This window comes from Penaeus chinensis, chromosome 31 (assembly GCF_019202785.1).
Source record: "Penaeus chinensis breed Huanghai No. 1 chromosome 31, ASM1920278v2, whole genome shotgun sequence".
Classification (NCBI taxonomy): domain Eukaryota; kingdom Metazoa; phylum Arthropoda; class Malacostraca; order Decapoda; family Penaeidae; genus Penaeus; species Penaeus chinensis.
Window position 1 is genome coordinate 14,490,596 of NC_061849.1, and position 10,000 is coordinate 14,500,595.

General features: G+C 43.1%; 1 long non-coding RNA gene across 1 annotated transcript in view; it reads right to left on the reverse strand.

Annotated features, from left to right (window-relative positions):
• The window catches only part of LOC125041746, an 18,234-nt gene that overhangs the window by 4,565 nt on the left and 3,669 nt on the right, over nucleotides 1-10,000 (reverse strand). Inside the window, exon 2 of the long non-coding RNA XR_007116323.1 lies at nucleotides 405-495. This is a non-coding gene — a long non-coding RNA (uncharacterized LOC125041746). The remainder of the gene's footprint in view (nucleotides 1-404; nucleotides 496-10,000) is intronic.

Sequence of the window (10,000 nt, forward strand, 5' to 3'; positions counted from 1 at the left end):
TTCCTTTCCTTCGTTGTTATTTTGAGTTTTTTTTTTCTCTCTCTTCTCAATTCTTCTCTTTCATATCTTTATTTATTATGCCTTTGCTTCTGTTTTTTGTTTCTTCTTCCCTGCCTCTCCTCTTCCCATCTTCTTGTACATTTTGCTTTTGATTCCATATATTTCCCTCCTTCTCCTCTCCCCCTCTCTCTTCTAATTCTTCATTTGTTCCTATACCCCTTGCGCCCCTCCCTCTTCTCTCTCTCTCTCATCCACCCTCTTTTCTCTCTCCCTCTACCCCTTCCCCCGTCCTATTTTCAAAAGCAAATAAACAATCAGGAATCAAAGGGCCAACTATGCCTCGCTTATGCTGTTAATTCGATATCAAAATATAGCTGAAAAGGATGAAAGTTTCACGGGCTTACAGTATGCAAGGGTGATGGTGTGCAGGTAACTCCATCTTCCTGTTCCTATGTGAGTTAGGAGGTCGTCCAGTTTGCTGCTCATGGTGGTTCTCTGTTGGGTGGAAGAGGAAAGTTATGAAAAGGAAATGAAATAAGTGATTTACCCACGTGCACACACACACGCACACACACACACACACACATACACACATACACATATACACTCACACATACACACACACACACACACACACACACACACACACACACACACACATAAACACACGCATACACACACACACACACACACACACACACACACACACACACACACACACACACACGTAAACACACACACACACACAACCAACGCTTTATCTCCTTTGACATAATCAATTCAATCCTTGTCTCTCTACAATGCGAAGTTAATCATGTGTATTGAATGTTGGAAGTTGTTTATCATATGTGCTGCGAGACAAAGTGTATGGCATGCCTGTGAATAATGGATTCAGCTTAATCCTGGGCAAGACGCCTGTGTGTTGTAAACATACAGACAGACTCACACATACACGCACACGTGTATATATATATATATATATATATATATATATATATATATATGACATATATATATATATATATATATATATATATATATGACATATATATATATATATATATATATATATATATATATATATATATATATATATACATACACACACATATATACACACACATAAATGTGTGTATGTATCTATCTGTCTACATAAATATTTATCTGTCTATTTTTATATTTGTCTATCTATTTTCTACCCATCAATATATCCATCTAGCTCTCTATATGTCCATCTATCTATCAATCAGTGTAACAATACCTGTATATACTACATACATTTATATTCCTCTAGTACTAAAAGTAAATACTCCTTTTCATGTCAGACTTTTTAATAACAGGCTCTGTATTTGAAATAAATGAAATACGCCTTGCAAGGAAATTCTTGAAATAAAAGACTAGCTTCTTGGAATACATAGCTGCATATTTAAAGTGAATATGAGTATTCTTGTAAAATAATACTTGCTTCTTTAAATGTAACGTAAAAAAGACTATCACCTTTCCTTCTGAAATACAAGTCTTTGATCCTGAAATAAAAGTTTCGTATTTTGAAAATGAAACCTGTATCCTTGGAATGAAATTACATATAAGATATAAGAGTCTTGATATAAAGAAGTTTAAGATTGTATCCTTGTTTTCAGTGAATTATTATTTTTTTTTTTTTGTGAAATAGTCAAATATTCTTGAATTTCTTCAAGAAAGTAAAACAAGCGATTCTTGAACTAAAGAACAGATTGGAAGAAGTTGTAAAAATCTCCTTTGGTAGTTCTCTTATCGAACAATATGACTTACAGGTAAACTTTTCCTCACTGTAGAAAGCTTTGTACTGCGGGCGCAACCACACGCCTCGCCAACAGCTCTCCTTGACTTGACATCTACCCCCCCCCCCCCCCCCCCCCCCCCTTGAGTCATTTCTTGAGTCAGCTGCCTCACTGCCTCTCATTCTTTCTTTCTCTTTCTCATTATCTTTCTCTCTCTATCTCTCTTCCCCATTCTCATTCTCTCTCTTTCCCATTCTCTCTCTTCCCCCCCCCCCTCTCTATCTCTCTCTCCCACACACAATTTATTTTTGCCTCTTTCTTCCTTCCAACCTTTACCATTTGATCTTTTCATTTGTTTTTTCCCGTTCTTTCCCCTCTCTATACCTCCATCTTCTCCCTAACCTTTTTCCTTCTATGTTTTTGTTTGATTTTGCGCATTTTATGACGACTTTTATCTTTTCTTTCTTCTTTCTTTCATTCTGTTTTCCTGTCTATCCGTCTCTCTTTCTCTTGGAAACCATAAAACAAAACCAAGAGAGAGAGAGAGAGAGAGAGAGAGAGAGAGAGAGAGAGAGAGAGAGAGAGAGAGAGAGAGAGAGAGAGAGAGATAGAAAGAAAGAGAGAGAGAGAGAGAGAAAGAGAGAGAGAGAGAGAGAGAGAGAGAGAGAGAGAGAGAGAGAGAGAGAGAGAGAGAGAGAGAGAGAGAGAGACAGAGAGAGAGAGAGAAAGAGAGAGAAAGAAAGAAAGAGAGAGAGAGAGAGAGAGAGAGAGAAAGAGAGAGAGAGAGAGAGAGAGAGAGAGAGAGAGAGAGAGAGAGAGAGAGAGAGAGAGAGAAAGAGAGAGAGAGAGAGAGAGAGAGAGAGAAGGAGAGGAAAAGATCAAATATGAAAAGTAACGATACACATGGCAAGTCATCAACAGTTAAGATATTTAATATCATTTAACATTTAATTCTTCTGACCTCCTTCCCTTCCCCTCTCTTTCCCCACTCACCCTTCTCTTCTCTTATCATTCATCTGCCACCCCCCCTCCCCCCTTTTCCTCTTTCCCTTTCTTCCCTCCTCTTCCTCTCTCCCTTCCCATTTTTCCTCCCTCTTGCCCCTCTCCCTTTCTCCTCTCCTCCTCCACCTCTTTCCCTTTCCATTATCTCTATCATACCCTCTTTCTCTTTGCTTCCTCTCGATCTTCCTCTTGCTAATTATTTAAATATCCACCGAGTTGAAGAAAAAAAAAATGAAAGAAAAAAAGTCAAAACGAAGAAGAATCAGAGAGGGAATAGGAGGTGGAAGAAGGCGGGAGAAAGAAAAGGTAACCAGAAGAGAGAGAAGAGGATACATTAATTCTCCGCCACTGGTCTTCGAATATTTCTCGAACAGTTGCTGTGTGATGTTCCTAAGGGCTAGGTGGGCTAGGCTGTGCTCGAGGCGAGAGATGGAGCGGCTTCTTTGTGAGGTCCTGTCAGCGCCGGGTGAGCAGGAGAATGCTCTAGGAAAATAAATTGCCAATATGCAAGTACACACACACACACACGCACACATATATATATGTGTGTGTGTGTGTGTGTGTGTGTGTGTGTGAGAGAGAGAGTGTCCGTGTTTGTGTGTGTGAATATATTTTAAATTCATGCTGACAATTTGCGAATATCAATTCTAATAGAAATAATTAAAATGTTACTCTGCTATCGCCGCCACCATCCGGGGTTTTAGCTATAATGAATATCAGAAAGCGAATAATCTTTTACAAAATCGATTTAAGTCTACAAATACCTTTAACTCTACATTCTCCCTTTGCATACTAATTATAAATCAGTACTGATAAAGATAGATATACTAAGAATAAAAGTGAGACAGGATCAAAACACTCACTCCCCAACTCACTAGTAATTTCCTTTATTTTTTACTTGTACGAATTAAGTAATCAATCCTTCACTTCCTTCACGAAATTCCTTTCCCACACTTTACACTGATCTTCTGTTCCTGCCGACTCCCCTCCCCCCACCCATTGAATGGGGAACACTTCAACAAACCAACCATCTGCAGATAATTACTATGGTATACTCTGTTATTCATAAAACAAAATTTGCCTTCAAATTAAAATATGTAAATAATCATTTTGGTGGGGTTTGGCAATTCTATGTGCTCCAGACTTCTTTACAATTTTAACTAATATACCCTTTAAATGTCGAATCAGTATCGATTTTGACACACATACACACACATATATATGTATATATATACACATATATACATACACATATGTATATGTATATATGTGTGTGTATGTATATATAAACACACACACATATATACACGCAAAGCATGCACACACATGCACACACACACACACACACACATACACATATATATACACATACATATGTATATATATATGTATGTGTGTGTATGTATGTATAAAGAAACACACACACACACACACACACACACACACACACACACACACACACACACACACACACACACACACACACACACACACACACACACACATTTACATATATATACATATATGCATGGATTTGCATATGCTGGGTAAATCAAACCTAGATACGGTAGTGGGCGAGTCTATGTAGATACGATGGTGATTGAAAACCTACAACATTGATTGCCTAATCAACAACTCCCCTGGGGATAGATCATGGGTCAGTCATCCACAGTAAATGGACCCAGTCGACCACATGATGTCAAGTCGGAAACTTTACGAAAATAAACCAAACGGCGTAAGCGGGGCGTCACAAGGTTGTCTTGTAAGATCCGCGCCTTATAACAGCATTCAAATGAGGGATGCTGCGATCTGCAGATATTCATAACAGTTTTTCAGACGGGTTTTCGCTCTCCTCGGATATTTTTCCCCTGCAAACCAACTAATAAGCATTATATCGGCTAAAAGATTTAGATCACAACTATCCTCTACTGTTAGAAGTTTATACTAAACAGGAAAACTGGACAATATTCTCCACGAGATGGACAGAGTTAATACACAGTGCTTAGGTTTGTGCGATGTCAGACGACTCAAAGCTGACGACTTTATGAAAGGCCAGATAAGAATCCTCTTTTCAGGAGGTCAAGAACATAAAAAGGAGTGGCTCTGGTTCTTGATAAAAGTTATTTATAACCATTCTATCGTTTTTCTCCATAAATATATATACATATTATATATATATATATATATATATATATATATATATATATATTATATATATATATATATATATATATATATATATAATATATATTGCGTAAGTACACAAGGGTCATATTCCTTTTTTCCGTGTCCCGCCATTTGTGTACTATGAGCCAGTCATTCTCTTATATGTACAAGTGCTTAGGTCCGTAGGGAAACGGGAAGGTCGTGTTGTGCGCGTAAACGGGGAATTGCTGCGAGTATTTTCATCTTTTTATGTTTTTATCCGATAACACAGTCGCGATATTTCAATACAAAGTAATTTTGGCGTACTGTTATTAGATTATTTTCTGTTTTTCTAATTCTTTAATGAGCTCTCCTACATCTGAAAATACTCGTGCAAAGAAGTCGATTGTCGTGAAGGCTCTGCAGACTTCGCTAGGTTTCTCCCCTAAGGCCTCTGACTCTTCTCATTCTTCTTCCCGCTCGCCTTCTCCTTCACCAACTACTTCTGATTCAGTTTCCCCTCTTTCTTTTGTCACACAAACCGGAAACATTTCCTCTGCATCTCTACCCCCCTCCTCTGGCCTCACCCTTGCTACGGCTGCATCAACCATGGGTCCCGGCATAGCTCCCACGATGTACGATGTAGCGTCAAAATTCTCAGGCTCTAATGTCTCTGTTGATCATTTCTTCGCAGATGTGGAAGATACAGTAATCCATTCAGGGGTTAGGCGGGAGTCGTGCCTCGTGGCGGCCAGAATGCGCCTTAACCACGAAACTCCCAGAGTGGCGTATGCGCTAGATTCTTTTAACCATATGCCGGATGATCAAAAGTCGTATGGAATGTTAAAGAGTATTTTCATTTCAACATTCTCGAGGCAGACGGATAATCATCATTTACGACTAGTAGAGTTGTAAGAGGTCAAACCTACCTCATTTTGAAAAGATGATCTTTCATCTTATTTGAATAAATTTCGCGTGAAGCTCATGCAGTGAGCGCAGTCTATCCCGGGCTCAGACTCGTCGGTGTGCCTGAAGCAATACGTTACACAGAGCACATCGCACGTGTCAGTTCTTGAACATTTTGCAAAAGCGTGGTTAGTCTCTTCAATCTCTCCAGCTATGCGCAAACGAATTTGGGATAATGTTGACAGTGCTTCATTCGATAAGCTTCCTGAAGTCCTCGCAAATGAGATGTCAGAGGTGGAAATGTGCAGGTGGTTACAAATGTTGACTGACCAGGGAAAAACAAGGGAAGTGATTATAAATATAACAACTCGGGGCGGAGTGAACCGCGGCGTGAACCGCCGGTGCGGACGAAAGCAGGAAATAGACGTGCTTCGCCTGCGCCTGCGTACCACTGCACGGAGCAAACCCCACCTCCCTCACCCTCGCGTGCGCATCCGGAGCCTCCCTCTGGAGCGCAGTACTTTGTAGCGCCGTCTCCCTTGGTAGCTGCTCGTAAAGTCCCACGACCGCACGTGGCTAACTGAGCACCGAAACCTGGGCAGTGTCGTAGATGCTTGAGGATGCATCGTCCATCTGGGTGCTCTGCTAAACAGTTCTGTCCGTACTGTAATAGGCAGGGTCACGCGTTTAATGAGTGTACATGGTTTCCGGATCAGGTGGCGATCACCCTTAAGTTTATCGCGAAGATGAACAAGGAAGGAGCTTATAATAAGCGAGTAGTTATTTTTTTAGAGGGAGAGATAGTAGGTTTCGAACCAGGAGAGGAAGTGCATTGGTTTCCGGTGTAGTTGCGTCGTCTTCTCGGTTTCGTGTTGCTAGTGCTGCTATACCGAACACAGGAACGGGACCCCCTCTCCTACCTGGTAAGCTTAAAGGGAAAGTCGCATTCTTTTTCATTGATACGGGAAGTTGCGTCAGTCTCGTGAGTGAACGGTTTTAGAGGATTTTCAGCTCTCGTCTGAGGTATCACCAGCTAATGTTTGTGTTAAAGGCGTAACAGGATCTCAGCTAGGTGTAGTTGGAACTACGTATGTAACTTTGAGGTTACATCAAATTTCCTCATCAGTTTGTCGTAGTGAAGGGTTACCATATTTTCCCCGGCCACATGCTCCTTGGTCATGATTTTCTATATGGTTCTTGTATGGTTTTGCAACCGCAGCAGAATGAGGTAGAAATACAGGGTCAGATTTATAAGCTAAGTGAGCCGAGTTCCCTCTGGAAACACCTGGACCCCTTTCACCCTAACATGCTTGTTTCCGTTTCTAATACAAGCAGTGACACTTCTCGGCTGAATCGGACACATCACTCTCCTCCCCTCCTTCCCCTCCTCTGACTCCTAGCCCGTACCTCCCCTGTCTCTTCTCCGCAATTACCTCGTTCCCCCCTTGTCTCTCCTCCACCTCCCTCACATTCCTTGACTTCTACGATTCCTTCTAGGTCTCGTTCTGTTCGTCATGGAATTTCAGCATGCTACAGGTACTTCACGCACACATCTCGCTGACACATTTCATACATCATCCCGCTCATCATAGCATAATATGTGGGTTGACAACGATAGTCTGACGCACTTAGTGGCGCAGGAGTCTGTAGTAATTCCGCCCTTTCATGACGTTTTGGTTAATGTGCGGCCTCGGCAGGTAAATATGGCACATGTTTGGTCCTCCCTGAAAATTGTAGAGTAAAGGGGACATGTGTTCTTCCCTCTCTGTATACCTTGCGAGATGGGAGTGCACAAGTCCATGTGATGAACTTAACACCTTCCCCCCTTGTCTATCGATAGTGGTGTTAGGTTAATAGACTGTGAGGTTACAGATCTCCTGATAGCTGAAGGCTATGCAGGGACCAATCGTATTTACCGAGGGTAAGGAGATTTTAAGAAAATTGTTAAGTCAATTCCCCGACATTTTACCAACCAAGGACCGTCCGTTAGGCAGAACACATATCGTAGAACACTCTATTACTCTAGAGCCTGGGGCTAAACCTGTTTATATTCCGGCATACAAGATCCCGCACAGCAGGCGTCAGATTCTAGAGGAGGAGGTGCGTGGTATGCTGCAACAAGGGCTAATTCAACCATCGACTAGCCCGTGGTCAGCGCCGATGCTGCTGGAGCCGAAGCGTCAACATGTCTTTCGTCCCATCTGTGATTTTCGGCGTCTGAAGAAGGTGACCGTTACGTCACCTTTTCCCATCCCTAACCTTCGCCAGCTCTTGCAAGACATTGGTGGAGAGAGTAACGTCTTCTCCACGATTGATTTAGCGAAAGGTTTCTTTCAAGTCCCCCTGGCAGAGGACAGCCGACCATACACTGCATTCTCGACGCATGTGGGTCACTTTGAGTTCCTTGTGTCACCTATGGGTCTCAGGAACTCTCCTCTGACGTTAAGTCATCTTATGGCTCTCGTCCTGCAGGGTTTAGTTAATGATCAGGTGCTAGTCTGTTTAGACGACATTTTGGTTTGTTCACCTTCGATCAAGGACCATGAGGCGCGATTGCACAGTGTTTTTCAGTGACTTTCGGAAGCGGGTTTAACAATTAATCCGGTCAAGTGCATGTTCTTCCAGTCGCGTTTAGATTTCCTCGGTCATTCGGTTAGTGCTGCAGGTATTGCCCCTAACGAGGCCAAGGTAAAATCCATCAGTATATTCCCCATTTCTTCTGATGTAACACAGATAAAGTTGTTCCTGGGGTTAGCAGGTTTTTATAGACCGTTCATTAAGGATTATGGGAGGATCGCTGCACCACTGACACATCTCCTCAAAAAAGATGTCCCCTGGCGCTGGGGCGAGGAGCAGGTCAGCGCATTTTCAAGATTTAAATATTGTTTATAGCACGCTCCTGTTCTTGCATTTCCAAGGTTTGACCTCCCCTTCATTCTCCATACAGACCCGTCGAATGTTAGGCTAGGGGCTGTTTTAAGGCAGGAATACGAAGGGAATCTGTGTCCTATCGGGTTTGCTAGTAGGGTTATCACCAGTGCAGAGAAGAATTAGTCAGTCACCGATAGGGAAATGTTAGCGATTGTTTGGGCTCTTAAGTACTTCAGGAATATTATATTGGGGTACAAGGTCATGGTTCACACAGACCACATGCTGCTCACGTCGCTTAATGTCAATGATCCTTATGGTCGTAGGGCAAGGTCTATCCTCTAACAAGCCATGTGGAGGCCCGGTTCTCGCTGTTGCCACTACGCAATGCTTCGAAGCTCATGCTATACCACAGGGACCAGCTACTCTCTCTTCGTTGAAATCTTACCATCGATCCTTCTCTTGACACACATGACATTCGCCTATTCGATCGTATCTTTCCTCGACGATTGCAGAGTTGAATTCTTTCGTAGGACTTCTCAAATCTTTGGGTAGGAGCCGGCTAGGATTATTCAACTTTGTTGGCAACATTGCTTTTGGACTTTTCGGAGTTGTGGATGACCCCCGGGAACGTATTGCTGCTACTTTCCACAATCGCCTGAAAGCGATAGCAGCTCGTTTCCCGGAGGCGAACCTCTACCAGAGGTTCAGGGTCATCAACCCTCGCCTCCCTCACTTCTATGGGCTTCCTAAAACCCATAAGTCAGCCGTGCCTCTGCGCCCCATCATCTTTTCCCGGGGATCTGTGACGCACCCTCTGGCAGCTTGGCTGGCGAAGTCCCTCACTCCCCTTCTCGGCACCTTCTCTCCTGCTCACCTCCGCCACTCTCAGGACTTCATCTCCCGTGTCCGTGGAGTCCCGCTGGTGACCATGATGAGCTTGGATGTAGACTCCTTGTTCACCAAGGTCCCGCTGGATGACGTCCTTGCTTTCCTTGAGAGGAGGCTCCCCCCAGAGGATCCCCGTCTCCCTCTGCCCACCGACGTCTTCCTCCAGCTGATTCGTCTGTGTGTGGAGTCAAATTCCTTCTCCTTTGAAGGTCCCTTCTACTCCCAGACCTTCGGCGTGGCCATGGGCTCTCCCCTCTCTCCGGTCTTGGCTAACCTGTTTATGGAATTCTTAGAGTCCGAACTTCTCCCTTCCGTCTCCCTTCGTCCGACGGTAGGGCTGAGGTATGTTGACGACGTCTTCGCTCTCTGGCCTCATGACCCTGCCCAGTTCTCGGACTTCCTGACCCAGCTGAACTCCCTCTCTCCTT